A 15491-nucleotide genomic window follows, 5' to 3' on the forward strand; every position below is an offset into this window, starting at 1 on the left:
GTTCATCATTTTCTGAGGGTTCTTTAAATAGTTCACTAGCTCTCAAATTAATTTCTGGTTATACGAGTGGATTTTTCAAACAATACAAGAATAGAAAGTGTCTTAATTTCTCTATGACCACACAGCATCTTTATGCCATAAGACTTAAGTTGCTTACATTACCTTTAAAAAGCCCTTAATAGCTAATGAAAACCAAGTGATAACATAGTTTAAAAGGTAAATTTTATACTTAAGCATCATTTCCCTTTGGTCAAACACTGATGTCCCAGAGGACAGAATATCAAGCTTAAAATACAAGGTTAAACAGTGTTATTTTCTGAATAGCATTTAAAATAAACAGATTTAAAAGCTGGTTATGTAATACAATGCATTAAATGTTTAATACCTGACCTAATTTCATTGACTGTAGACATTGAACATGTGCGCAAGGTGGGCTAAGTTTGACAGTAACTATTTAACCGGTCAAACATCCTGGATTTTTTTCAGGTTATGGTAATTACTGGAATCATTTAGAGTTAGAGGGAAAACTAGATTCACATATACTATTACTCTCCTTTAAAAAAAAAGGCTCATGTCTGAAGACTGTAACTTATGTGGAAAATATCTGGATGAAAAGAGATAAACATTCTTGATTGTGCATCATGTACTTTGCACCTTAAAACAATCATTGCCAATACCTACCACTTATACAGCACATACGATTTATCAGCGATAAGGCAAGGTATTCTACAAATATAGCTTCAATTACCACAACAATCCTATCAGATGGGTAGAATTATTCCTTAGTTTTTTAATAGAGAAGCCTCAGAGAAGTAAAGTAATTTTTCCATGACTTCTTGGTAGAAAACATGAATACAGGTTGGTCTGATTCCAAAGCCCTTGTTGCTAATTACTGTGTAATTGTAACAACCCATTTCACCCTCACCCCAGGCCCACACTTAGCCCTACCTCCACAGGTTTAGTTAAGTGTAGTGCTGGGGTAGTTAGTTCCTTTCTGGATGGTTTCTGGTAAGAACCTCCTTTCAAGGTTCAGGGTAGCATGTTGTCCGTTGCTATGGATTGAATGTTTGTATCCCCCACTCCCCAAAATTGATACGTTGAAACTATAATACTGAATGTGATGGTATTTAAGCATGGGGTCTTTGGGAGGTGATTAGGTCATAAAAGTGGAGCCCTCATGATGGGATTATTGCTCTTATAAGAAGAGACATGACAGTGGGGAGGGCATGGTCAGTAACTAGCACTAGAAAGTCGGCAGAGCAAGAGCAAAGAAAAATTCCTTTGTTCCTAGGAAATCTAGTCCTCAAAGCCACTCAGTCAAAGCAGGCACTTTATAGCAAAGAAGGAGCAGAGGAAAGGAAAAGGACTCAGGTTTAAGTGACTGGAATCATTCCTATTTGATTCTTGGCAGCACAAATGTGACAAGCTGCAACTCAAATGACTAGATGTAAAACCTTGTGCCTTGAAACAACCAGATAAACACTCCTCGGCCTTTGTTGTATGCATTCAAAGGATTAATGATGTGAGTTTACTGGTGCAGAGAATCGTCATAAGACTTTGCCTGAAGACGTTTTTCAGTGGTGTCTTTGTAGAAGTCACCCCCTCCCCACCCCTCCACCTTCAGCCTAGAAATGCTACATATAGTGGAACATTATGTGACCTGGGGATTTCTAAATCTGAAGTCTCTCCAGGAACTCATCTTGAAACGTGGGCAAGTCAAGGTCAAAAGTAAGACCATTCCCTCTGGCAGACAACACAGTTATTGGGGAGCACCTGGGGAGGTTTGGCATTATTTGCTTGAAAGACGTCATTCACGAAATTGCCTTCCTGGGGAAGTGTTTCCAGGAGATCTCATTGTTCTTGCACCCTTTCCACCTCTTGGTGGCCTGTCATGCTACCAAGAATGATACGGTGGGCTTCTTCAAGGGAATGGGCTCACCTGGCTATCAGAGTGAAGGCATGAGTGAGGTCATCCACAGCTGAACTAGATCCAGAATACCTGAAAGCACAGTGTATTAGTGTATTGGAAGCATGTGTTTTTGCTTTTCAGAAATGATATCAAATAACTTCAGAGAAGATTATTTACTGCTCTATTGTCAAAAACTGAAGGGAAGGGTCAGGGAAAAGACAGCAGGTTATGTTCATGGCAGGCACCTCTCGGCACAGTCCAGTTCTAAGGAAACATTTCCATGTTCTCCTTATTGGCTGCCACATCCTCTGAAATCAGCATAGGCCATGGAGGAAGGAGTCCTGCTTTGTCGCATCTTCTATCCTGGGGTTTAATATTCATGAGTGAATAAGCATTTTGTACAAGACACCCTAAGACTCCTGCAGCAGTGCACCAAGCCCAGGGGCATACTTGAATCTAGCGGTTCCTGAGGCCTTATTTTTAACTGACTTGAAATACAGTTAGGAAGAATGGCACAAAAAGAATTTAGTTGTCTCTCCTGTGCATCTATGTTCCAACTTTTCACTGATGGCTCTGAGAGCTCTCAGACTTGGCTGACTCTAAGTATAACTGGTGTGTTTTGTATTCTAGCCTGCAACTGGCTTAGTCTTCTTCTCTAAAAGCTCGGGATTTGAGAATGAAAGACCTCTTCAGCAGAAAAACATGTACACACTCAAAATTTTGCTGGCAGTTTTAGGGCGTTTAGACCCTTCTCCTCAGGGACCTAGGCACCTTATGTGAGGAAGTCCTGCTCTTCTCAGGACTGGTCACCCAGGCCCTGATGTTGATCATTTCTGGTTCCATGTCCTGTGCAAGACCAAAGCTTACCAAGATAGCTTTTTCTCTTTACATGGCAGATTGTGTTGCCCCTATGCCTCCTAGAACTCTGGGAAATGCCCACCGTTTCTCTCCTGGGCTTCAGGACAGAATTTCTTGGTTTCTGTGATGATCAGCACTCTCCTCAAAATGCAGATCAGGAAGGGATGAACCATTTTCTTGGTTTGGCCTGGATAAAGTTAGCACTATCTGGCTTTTTAGGCCCCAGGCAGGCAGCCTAATAAATCTTTTCCTTGAAATTCTAGTCTCCAAAAGTATTGCCCTTTGTCCTGCTGGTAATAATGTAGGAAACTAGCAACAAGGCTTCTAGGGATTTCCTGAAAACAGTGGCTCTGATACTGCTTGTGTTTTTCATCAGTGTCCACCCTTAAGTGGATCCTCGCACTACTCCCTTCAATCCTACAGCTTGCCATCTGAGCAACTGACGAAGATGTGCCAGACCTAGGTTAAACTTTAAAACATGCTTGACCATTGTATTTCCTGATCCTTTCAGAACAGCATTCTACAATTTGACTTATGGGGCCCTCAAATATAGCTGGAAATTGAGTTAGAGGTATAAGAATGCCTTAAAACGTGCCAGCTTATGAGGCCATCAATTAGGTTGGTTGGCTCCAGAGTTAACCTGCCAGGAATAGATACTATAGATGTTATTCTTACACTGTAAAACACTGTGAAATCAGATTACTTTTAAATGATGTATCACAAAGTCATGGAAAAAAGCAGTGGTGAATATGGAATCCCAGGTCTTATATCCCAGCTTTTATACTAAAAATGGCTACAGTGTTTTCACTCTGCCTGTAAAATGGGAGCTAATATCCTCCAACATGCCCACCTCATGTTGGTTAAAAGGATTAAGCAAAATAATAGTTTGTAATTTATAATTCCATACAAAGCAAAGATCTTATTATTTATAAGGAAGAAACATGAAAAAGCTTGCTTCCCTCCTCTCTCCACCATGTGGGAGTAAAACAAGAAGGCATCCTTCTGCAAATCAAGAAGAGGGCCCTCACCAGGAACCAAATGGCTGGCACCTTGATCTTGGACTTCTCAAATTTCTGTTGTTTAAGCCACCCAGTTTATATTTTTGTTATAGCACTCCAAACTAAGATATGCGCTGATACTCTATCTTGTAAAAGCAATGTTGTTCTGTTCCCCCAAGACTTTGCTCAATTCTTGTCCTACTTACCCTGTGGACAACCATCTTTGTAGTAAATGGAGTCTACCCAATTTTAAGACTTATATAAAACTACAGTAATCAAGAGAATGTGATGTAGGCAAATGTTTCGATTATAAATTATTAGAATGGATTGTCCAGAAATAAACACACACACACATATGGTCTAATCATTTTCAACAAAAGCACTAAATTAATTCAATGGGGAAGAGAAAGTCTTTTAAATAAACGGTGGTACCACATTGGGTATCTGTATAAAACAAAGGGAATCTTGACTCCTTACATCTTTCCTAAAAAACTTAATTCAAGATACGTCATATACTTACTTATGAAAGCTTCAAATAATAAAACTTCTAAATGAAAACATGGCAACTTCACAAATGTGGAGTTGTGGTACATTAAACTATAAAAGAAAAATACTGGTAAGTTAGATGTCTCAAATAAAAATTTTCTTCTCTTCAAAAGATACCATTAAGAAAATAGATAGATAAGAAATAGGAGGAAAACATTAGTTACATATATCTGACAAATCATTTTTCAGAATATATAAACAACTCATGAAAATCAACAATAAAACAACAATCCAATACAAAAATGGGTAAAAGACTTGAACAACACTTCATAAATCATGTACAAATGGTCAATAACTGAAAGGTACTGAACGTGATTCATTACCAAAAAAACACAAATTGAAATCCATGTGAGCTGCCACCTCACATCCCCTAGAACAGTTAAAATAAAAAATACTGCTTTACTAAATGTTGGCAAGGATGTGAAGCAACAGGAAGCATCATATACTGCTGGTAAAGTTAAACATACTCCTAGCTAAGAAAAATGAAAGCATATGTTAATAAAATGCCTTTTAAAGAATGCTTATAGCAGCCTTATTCATAATAACTAAAAGCTGCAAACAACCTAAATATCTATCAACAGGAGCGCTAATAAGCAAATTGTGGTATATTTACACAATGAAATACTACTATATAGTGGGCTGTTCTTAAACAGTTTGTTTCTAAAATCTCTTGATTTTAGAGGATTGAATTAAAAGAATTTAGGGAAGGGGGTAATGAAGAGAGGTTGATTAATGAGTGCAGACATACAGTTAGATAGAAGAAGTAAGATCTGACCTGGGAGAAGGCTTTCATACCAAAAAAGTGCAAGATTTTGCTTATTTATATTGGCAGAAGCCTATGGAAAATAATGAATTCCAAGTGTGGCAGACCAGGGATGAAGGAATATTTTGATGTGTCCAAGATATTAATATGAACATATTTACCAGAGACCATAATTCACTGTGCTTGCTTTGAACATCTGGGAGTGGCTGTCAAGGTTTGCTCAGTTGGTTGGTTGAAACTAAATACAGTTGAGATGTTAGAAATGTCTTGATTTTAGAGGAATGAATTAAAAGACTTAGGGAAGGGGGTAATGAAGAGAGGTTGATTAATGAGTGCAGACATACAGTTAGATAGAAGAAATAAGACTCAGTATTTGACAGATAAGTAGGGTGACTATAGTTAACAATAATCTATTGTATATTTCAAAATAACTAGAAGAGAACAATTTGAATGTTCATAGCATAAAGATAAATATTTAAGGTGATGGATATCCTGACTATCCTGATTTGATCTTTACACATTACACATTCATATAAATGTATCCAATTATCACATGTACCCTGAAAATATGTACATCTAGTATGTATCAATTTTTAAGGAAGACTTAGGGAATAGTACTGTAGGAATAGATTTATCATGTGTGAACCAGTCATCTCCTTTCAAAGGTGTTCTGAGAGGGTCAAAGGACCTTCTTTTTACTAAAGCATTGAGAAAATATAGGGAATGCCAGAATCCTTTAAAAGCTCTGTAGCTGCTATTCTATAAGCCTGGGGACGAAGATGTTGCCATTGCATGAAACCCCTAATTTTCTAATGGAAATAGTAAGATCCCAAAGGGATAGAGGCCAGGTGATACTACTGAGCCATCAGAGATGAGGTACCTGTTGTTACCATGATACCAGCAGGACGTATCATGTTGTTTGACTAAGCGGGGATTTTTAGGAGTTGATAATTAATCAGTGTCCCTGTAATTGAAATGGAGAGTCTACTAAGATTCTACTTAATTTGTACAGCAAAAAATTTACCAGAACTAATGAAGAGACCTGAATGTCATAACCTTAAAGGAGATTTACAGCATCTTGACATTGGCTTTTTGACTCATGGCTATTATAATGGGAAGACAAAGTGGAAGCCTTTTGAACCACCCCTATCTACTAAAAGATTAAACCAAAGGCAATACCATAGTCCTAGGGGAATTCCAGTGATTAGTGGCACTATTAAAGAGTGCAAAGACATAAAGGTGGTGATTCTCCATCACACTTTCATTTAACCTTCTGTTTGTCCTCTGCAAACAGAAGGTTATCTAAAATATTGCTTTTTAATTTTGAAGTATTATTTGTATTCAAGTATCTTTATTCTATTTCATTGTTTGCTATTTTTACATTCTAGTCCCTATTTGTTGCCATGATCTACCCAACACCGTAGTGTTGCATCCTACACACAAATGTACTTTAGTGAGCTCATATGTTTACATTTATGTATCATCTATGGCTTTTCTTGGTACGACAATGGCAGAGATAAATACTATCACAGAGACCATATGACTTGCAAAATCCATTAATAAAATACTTACTATCTGGCTGTATTAGCCCATTTTCATACTGCTATAAAGAATTGCCCAAGACTGGATACTTTATAAAGGAAAGGGGTTTATTTAATAAGACTCACAGTTCAACGTCGCTGGGGAGGCCTCAGGAAACTTACAATCATGGTGGAAGGTGAAGGGGAAGCAGGGCACCTTCTTAGTAAGTCAGCAGTAAGAAGTACCCGGTGGAGGGGGAAGAGCCCCTTACAAAACCATCCGATCACTTGAGAACTCACTGGCACGAGAACAGCATGGGGTAAACTGCCCCCATGATTCAATTACCTTCACCTGGTCTCTCTCTTGACACATGAGGATTATGGGGATTACAATTAAAGATGAGATGTGGTTGGGGACTCAAAGCCTAACCATATTACTGGCCCTTTACTGAAAATGTATTAATTCTGTCTCTTGCTTTAAATTATTAAAAGGGACAATTACAGTAGTGGGGGAAAAGCATTGCTGGAGTGCTTTAGTTATTAGGTAGCAGTATGCCACGGTTACGGCTCAGTTGACAGTTGCTCTACCTGTGAACTTCCTATGTTGGTGTACGATTCTTAAGATGAATATTAAGTAGAGGCGTTGAATGAAGATTTTTTCCGAATTAAATCTTGCTTTGCTTCTTCAGGACTTTAAAAACCAGACCAGCTGGCTGTAACGCAGATACAAAAGACTTTGAGACCTGAAGTCACCTTGGAGAACATCATCACGCTCCCTCATTTAACAGGAAAAAACCTGAGGCCTAGGGAGGCATCTCAGCTAAAAATACCACTATACATTTAAAAGGTGGTTTCTTCCGGTCGCAGTTGCCTTCACGTTTTCAGATCTTTCCTTTAAAAAGTGAAAGCAGGCCGGGCCCGGGGGCTCACGCCTGTAATCCCAGCACTTTGGGACGCCGAGATGGGCGGACCACGAGGTCAGGAAATCGACACCATCCTGGCTAACACGGTGAAACCCCGTCTCTACTAAAACTACAAAAAAAAAAAAAAAAAAAAAAAAAAATTAGCCGGGCACGGTGGCGGGCGCCTGTAGTCCCAGCTACACCGGAGGCTGAGGCAGGAGAATGGCGTGAACTCGGGGGGCGGAGCTTGCAGTCAGCCGAGATCGCGCCACTGCACTCCAGCCTGGGCGACAGAGCGAGACTCCGTCTCAAAAAAAAAAAAAAAAAAAAAACGCGAAAGCAGAACACATACAGGCCAAGCGCCAGAAAACTCGGAATTGGCTTTATTTCCTTTTTTTCTAGTTGGGCTCAGTTATGACTTTCGGTAATGTACACAAGTGCCGTCCTTTTCCAGAAACAAACGCTTAAAAAAAAAAAAAAAGCTTATCCGAGACACAAGGACAGACGAATCTCCCCTCCCTGCCCCATCCCTCACCCTCGCCAATAGCTACAGGCGCTGCCCGCCGTCCGTAACCCGGACCAATCCGCAGCCTGCTGCGGGCCTGACGGGAGGGGCGGAGACGCCGTTGCCAGAGAAGCCACTAGCCGGTTACTAGCTGAGCTTTTGTTCCACTTGAGGGGGGATTCTTCCGCGGCAAGCAGGTCTAGGAATTCGCCTGCTTCCCACCTCGCGTCCCTTGCCTTCCTTCCTACTCTACCCACTGTAGTGCCTCCTGCGTCCCGCTCCCTCCTAGCCGACCCAGAGCCCAGGAAGGATTGCCAGAGTTTCCACTGCAGCAGCCGTGGTGCCTCTGACCCTTTTTATAGCGCGGCGACGGCGGGCTGACGTCACGACGACGTGCGGACGCAGCGGCGGGGGCGTAGGTACGCCTTTTGGGTTGGGGACGACTTTGTGGGTAGCAAAGCTGTTGCTGGGCGTTTACCGTGGGCGCCCCTGGAGGTGTGGAGGTGAGGGCCGTGGTGGGTCCCGGAAATAAAAGGCCCTCGCGCCCACCCAGCCCCCTCCGCGTAAACCCTCCACCTCCCTCAGGCTGACTACCTGGCCTGGGAAAAGGGCGGCGAGACTCGCTCTTAGGAAGGGTGTGGTCCCTGGGACATCAGGGCAGATGTTAGCGTGAGGTGGGCTTGTCCAGAACCAAGTCCTGACCGGGCCGTTCCTGGATATGGTTGCGTTTCTTTCAGAAATAGTGACCTCTTAATCACTGGGCTGGCTTTTAAGCGCCCCTCATGTTATGTATCAGATTGTGGGAAGCCCTGGGGGCTTTGTAAGTGAGGCATATTCCAGGAATCCTCAGGAAATAATTCCTTCTCCAGGATTCCTCTAGGTCCCAGCATCTATAGGCGACCCCTGTAGTGCGGGATTGGCCTAGGGTCGTGGAGAGTGCTAAAGGCCGACTTGTGTTCAGTCCCAGCTCTGCCACTGAACCCGCTGTGTGGCCTTGTCTAGGTCACTTAACCTTCCTGGCTTGCTTACTGATAACTGTAAAATAGAGACAGTAATCATCACTTTGGGGTGGTTGTAATACGAGATTAAATAAGCGCAGGGCCATTAAGGTGGCACCGAATGAAGGTGGTTAGTGAGTGGTGGTGCTTGTTGTTTACTGAGAATAACCATACTGGGGCTGCTGTTGGGGATAAAGTCTATTTTGAAGACAGTTTCTTCATCACCCAACGCATAGTACGGTTTCAAGTGTTTTTGAATGAATGAGGTTCTTGGAGTTTTAAGTGCAACTTAGTTATGGTTAAAGAAACAAACCGCAGAAAACCTGTCTGCTTTTGAAATTGTGATGTTCCGCTTATAGTAAGAATGGCATGATCTTGTTTGTGATCTGCTTTTTGCTTCTCTTTTTCATCTTCTAATTTCACAATGGATGTGTATTTATAGTGTAGTTTTTCTATCCTAAAAGTTCCCTGTGACAAACTTCAGAACAACAGAATTTAGTGATCTGGTCGCGGTGTGCTCTCCCTCTTTAGAATTGTAGTCTGTGCTTTTAGGTAGCTCAATCTTTATTCATTACTCATTTCCTTCATTTCCTTGTGTAGAACAGTCTTCATCTTTTGAATCTAAATTGAATTTATGAGTATTAAAACCTGACTGAATTAAGGCAAGTTTATGTGTTACTTTTTGCTTTGTAGATTTTTATATTTATGTGTTAGTATCTCATGACCCTTTTTTTTTTTTTTGAGATGGAGTCTTGCTCTGTCGCAGTGGAGTGCAGTGGCGCGATCTGGGCTCACTGCAACCTTCGCCTCCAGAGTTCAAGTGATTCTCCTGCCTCATCCTCTCGAGTAGTCCGGACTACAGGCGCCCACCACCAGGCTCAGCTACTTTTTGTATTTTTAGTAGAGACGGGTTTTCACCATCTCATGACTTTTAATTCAAAGCTAAGTTCCACCAATTCCTTACTTGTAACCTTGGGCAAGCTGTTTAACCCTTCTAAGATTTAATTTCCTTATTTATAGCTTTTTAATAGCAACCTTGTGAAGCTTTTGTGAGATGTTTATAAGGTCAGTCAGTGCTCTGCTCAGTAAATGGCAACAGCTGTCATGTTGAAGGAAAGGAATGTGCTTTATGTTTATCTGGTAAAGAATGGTGGCTTTATTTGGGATTAGACAGTATTCTGAACATCTTTGGCCCAGCCTTTTTCCGGGTAATTGGGCTCTGTATGGACACTTAAAAGTGTCTGAGTTTAAACAATAAATAATTTAGTCACCTTAACTTATATTTGAGAACCTAATCTATGCTCTCCACTGTGTTAGGTAATTTTTTAGGGCAGAGAGTGATGCTTATATTTGTCCTTACAGTTAATAGCAAGTTTAAAAGAAAACTAAAATATGAGCATTTATGGAGCAATTTAATTCTAAACTATAGGATTCTGAAAATACCTTTTTTTAGAGTTCTTGGTGGGCTGGAGAAATCAGGGCAACACTTTGAGAAGGAAATGGGATGTTGGCTTTGAAGTACATGCCGTGTTTACAGACCAGTCACTCTTGCTGTCAACTCTTCTGCCTATATTATCCAATCTGCAGCCCATCTTTTAAATATACATCCTTCTTTATTCATTGGAGAAAGGCATTAGTGAATTAGTTATCTAATATAATCTCTCTGTATCAGAAAATGTGTTTTCCACTTTGGTAGCTTTTACCCATAAGATTTATTTTCCAGCTTTTTGCCTGTTTCCAAGCTTTCTGTCCTTTTTTTTTCTCCCCCATACAATTACCTCTCTAGTAAACTTTTGTCTAGTGTCCAGAATAGTAAGGGGAAAAAACAGCATTCCTGTATCTACTTTGTGTTCCTTGCTGAATATTTCATGGTGACTTTTTTCAGTGGAAGCTGTGTTTGAAGCCAGTGGAAATTAGTTTTCTAAGAATTCGTGTTTGGCAAAACAAAATCTGCAGGATTCGTATGCTATTCTCTTCAGAGAGATTGCTTTAAAATACGTATTTGTCTGAAGTTGGTTAGTTTACTTAGTCTGATCTAGGTGTTAAGGAAGGTCATGTACCATGATTTTCCTTTTTCTCTGGCCATGGCTAGCATCATGGTCCCTGAACAGTTATCCCCAAATGCTTGCTGTTGGCCAAAATGGAACATAGTTTAGTGAATGTAGCTGGATCAGCGTAGCCTACAGAGCACTCCTGGAAAAGATTTTAAGTACATGTCCTCTTGGCAGTAGACTGGCAAAATTGTCTCTGTATAGGAAATTTAAATCTTTAAACATTTTAAAATGTTTTAAAATTGCTCATCTTTAAGGATTTTTAAATGGTTTTTAAAAATTTTTTATTTCCATAGATTTTTTGGAAACAGGTGGTGTTTGGTTACATGAGTAAGTTCTTGAGTGGTGATTTGTGAGATTTTGGTGCACCCATTCCTGAGCAGTGTACACTGAATCCAATTTGTAGTCTTTTATCACTCAGCCGCTTCCCACCCTTTCACACTGAGTCTCCAAAGTCCACTGATTCATTCTTATGCCTTTGCATCCTCATAGCTTAGCTCCTACTTATGAGTGAGAACATATGATGTTTGGTTTTTCTATTGCTGAGTTACTTCACTTAAAGTTAAGTCTTCTATTCCATCCATGTTGCTGTGAATGCCATTAATTTATTCCTTTTTATGGCTGAGTAGTATTCTATCATATATATGTATATGTGTATCACAGTTTTTTTACTCATTGATTGATGGACATTGTGTTGCGATAAACATCCATGTGCAAGTATCTTTTCCATATAATGACTTCTTTTCCTCTGGGTAGATGCCTAGTAGTGGGATTGCTGGATCAAATGGTAGCTCTACTATTAGTTCTTTAAGGAATCTCCATACTGTTTTCCATAGTGGTTGTACTAGTTTACATTCCCACCAACAGTGTAGAAGTGTTCCCTTTTCACCGCATCCATGCCAATGTCTGTTACTATTTTTTGATTATGGCTGTTTTTGCAGGAGTAACGTGGTATCACATTGTGGTTTTGATTTGCATTTCCCTGATGTGATGTTCAGCATTTTTTTTGTGTTTCTTGGCCATTTGTATATATTCTTTTGAGAATTGTCTATTCATGTCCTTAGCCCACTTTTTGATGGGATGGTTTGTTTTTTTTCTTGCTAATTTGAGTTCATTGTAGGTTTTGGATATTAGTCTTTTGTCAGATGTATAGATTGTGAAGATTTTCTCCCACTCTGTGGGTTGTCTGTTTACTCTGCTGACTATTCCTTTTGCCATGCAAAAGCTCTTTAGTTTAGTTAAGTCTCAGTTATTTATCTTTATTTTTATTGAATTTATTTTTGGGTTCTTGGTCATGAAATTTTTGCCTAAGCCAGTATCTAGAAGGGTTTTTCTGATGTTATCTTCCAGAATTTTATAGTTTCAGGTCTTAGATTTATATAGTTTCAGGCCTAGATTTAAGTCTTTGATCCATCTTGAGTTGATTTTTATATAAGGTGAGAGATGAGGATCCAATTTCATTCTCCTACATGTGGCTTGCCAGTTATCCCAACACCATTTGTTGAATAGGGTGTCTTTTCCCCACTTTATGTTTTCGCTTGCTTTGTCAAATATCAGTTGGCTGTAAGTATTTGGGTTTATGTCTGGGTTCTCTCTTCTGTTCCATTGGTCTGTGGGCCTATTTTTATACCAGGACCATGCTGTTTTGGTGACTGTGGCCTTGTAGCATAGTTTGAAATTGGGTAATGTGATGTCTTTTCACCTAGTCTTGCTTTGGCTATGTGGGCTCTTTTTTGGTTCCATGTGAATTTCAGGATTGTATTTTCTAGTTCTGTTAAGAATGATGATGGTATTTTGATGCGAATTACATTTAAATTATAGATTGTTTTTGGCAGTATGGCCCTTTTCACAATGTTGTTTTGACCCATCCATGAGCATGGGATGTGTTTCCATTTGTTTTTGTCATCTATGATTTCTTTCAGCAGTGTTTTATAGTTTTCCTTATACAGATCTTTCACCTCCTTGGTTAGGTATATTCCTAAGTATTTTATTTTATTTTGTTTTGTTTTTGCAGCTATTATAAATAAAAGTGGTTGAGTTCTTGATTTGATTATCAGCTTGGTCACTGTTGGTGTATAGCAGTGCTACTGATTTGTGTACATTAATTTTGTATTCTGAAACTGCTGAATTTATCAGTTCTAGGAGCTTTTTGGAGGAGTCTTTAGGGTTCTCTAGGTATAGATTCATACCATCAGCAAACAGCAACAGTTTGACTTCCTCTTTACCGATTTGGATGCCCTTTATTTCTTTCTCTTCTCTGCTCTGGCTAGGACTTCCAGTACTATGTTGAATACAAGCGGTGAGAGTGGGCATCTTTGTCTTGTTTCAGTTCTCAGAGGGAATGCTTTCAACTTTTCCCCACTCAGTATTATGTTGGCTATGGGTTTGTCATAGATGACTTTTGAGGTATGTCCCTTGTATGCTGATTTTGCTGGGGGTTTTAATCATAAAGGGATGCTAGATTTTGTCAAACACTTTTTCTGCATCTATTGAGATGATCATGTGATTTTTGTTTTTAATTCTGTTTATGTGGTGTATCACATTTATTGACTTGTGGGTGTTAAACCATCCCTGCATCCCTGGTGTGAAACCCACTTGATCATGGTGGATTATCTTTTTGATATGTTGTTGGATTCGGTTAGCTAGTCTTTTGTTAAGGTTTTTTTTTCTTTTTTTTTTTTTTGAGATGGACTCTCGCTCTGTTGCCAGGCTGGAGTGCAGTGGCACGATCTTGACCCTCTGCAACCTCTGCCTCCCGATTCAAGCACTTCTCTGCCTCAGCCTGGGATTACAGGATGCCCAGCTAATTTTTGTATTTTTAGTAGAGACAGGGTTTCACCATCTTCACCAGACTGGTCTTGAACTCCTGACCTCGTGATCCACCCACCTGGGCCTCCCAAAGTGCTGGGATTACAGGTGTGAGCCACCACGCCCGACCTTTTAAGAATTCTTGCATCTGTGTTCATCAGGGATGTTGATCTATAGTTTTCCTTTTTGGTTATGTCCTTTCCTGGTGTTGGTATTAGGGTGACACTGGTTTCATAGAATGATTTAGAGAGGATTTAGAGAGGATTCTCTCTTTCTGTATCTTGTGGAATAGTGTCAATAGGATTGGTACCAATTCTTCTTTGAATGTCTGGTAGAATTCAGCTGTGAATCTGTCTGGTTCTGGACTTTTTTTTTTGTTGTTGGTAATTTTAAAAATACTGTTTCAGTCTCACTGCTTGTTATTGGTCTGTTCAGGGTTTCTAATTCTTCCTGATCCAAGCTAGGAGGGTTGTATCCAGGAATTTATCCATCTCCTCTAGGGTTTCTAGTTTATGTGTGTAAAGGTGTTCATAGTAGCCTGAGTGATATTTTGTATTTCTGTGGTGTCAGTTGTAATATCTCCTGTTTCACTTCTAATTGAGCTTATTTGAATCTTTTCTTGATTAATCTTGCTAATGGTCTATCAATTTTATTTATCTTTTCAAAGGACCAGCTTTTTGTTTCATTTATCTTTTGTATTTTTGTTTCCAGTTTCATTTTGTTATGCTCTGATCTTGGTTATTTCCTGTCTTCGGTTGGGTTTGGGTTTGTTTTGTTCTTGTTTCTCTAGTTTCTTGAGATGTGACCTTACATTTTCTGTTTGTGTTCTTTCAGACTTTTTGATGTAGGCGTTTAAGGCTATGAACCTTTCTCTTAGCACCACCTTTGCTGTATCCCAGAGGTTTTGATAGATTGTGTCACTCTTATCGTTCAGTTTGAAGAATTTTTAAGTTATCTTTAAAAGGATTTAATCATTAAACATGTATACAGAATATGTGTCTTTGTTTCACCCACCACTGACAAGTTGTACAAAAGTACAATACATTTGTCAGTTAACAGTATATTCTACATTACTAAAAACATCTTATTGTGAAATGTCTGCTTTTCTATGCAAGAATACATTTGATCCAATAAAACGATAGCATTTCTTATAAAGTAGGACTTTTTATGCTAAAGAAAATTATTACATTTTTGTTCAACATATTTTTTGTTATACAGTTATCACAACACAAAAGCAGTGGAGTGCCTTGGAATCTGAACAGTATTTATCCTGGAGAAGATGATTGTTGACAATTTTCATGGAAATACCTGAGACAAATAGTTCTCTTCCTTGTGTGCTGAGAAATCAGTAATGTAGATTCCATTTTAGAACGTTAGGTAGAAAGTCATTCTGAATTCCTGTTTTTACAGTGTATTGATTTTATTATTTATTTGTTTACCCTTTAAGATAAGTGGCAGTTACCAATTATAGGTGATGAAGCAGAAAAATTTTATAACTTTATTTTATGATAAAACTTTAGAAAAGTTGTGTATAAAATACCGATACCAAACTAGTCTTATCTTGTAAAATATTTTTTACAAATTGAAAATTTCTGTCTTCTTACATTGTTTTTTAAACCTTTATTGCAAATAT

At 39.2% G+C, this 15491-nt stretch overlaps 1 protein-coding gene and 1 pseudogene across 11 annotated transcripts in view; both read left to right on the forward strand.

Annotated features, from left to right (window-relative positions):
* The first annotated feature begins 1209 nt into the window (after nucleotides 1-1209).
* On the forward strand, nucleotides 1210-2119 carry LOC139356130 (large ribosomal subunit protein uL30-like 1 pseudogene; annotated as a pseudogene).
* Nucleotides 2120-8125: 6006 nt separating this feature from the next.
* Nucleotides 8126-15491, forward strand: part of LOC105482777 (outer dense fiber of sperm tails 2 like) — a 48092-nt gene continuing 40726 nt past the window's right edge. For 3 of the 11 annotated variants that reach the window (XM_071086008.1, XM_071086252.1, XM_071086411.1), the window contains exons 1-2: nucleotides 8489-8504; nucleotides 9744-15235. The gene's annotated coding sequence lies outside the window, so the exon portion shown is untranslated. The other 8 variants (XM_071086069.1, XM_071086182.1, XM_011743100.3 and 5 more) reach the window with 8 other exon arrangements.

Source organism: Macaca nemestrina, chromosome 1 (assembly GCF_043159975.1).
Source record: "Macaca nemestrina isolate mMacNem1 chromosome 1, mMacNem.hap1, whole genome shotgun sequence".
NCBI lineage: Eukaryota > Metazoa > Chordata > Mammalia > Primates > Cercopithecidae > Macaca > Macaca nemestrina.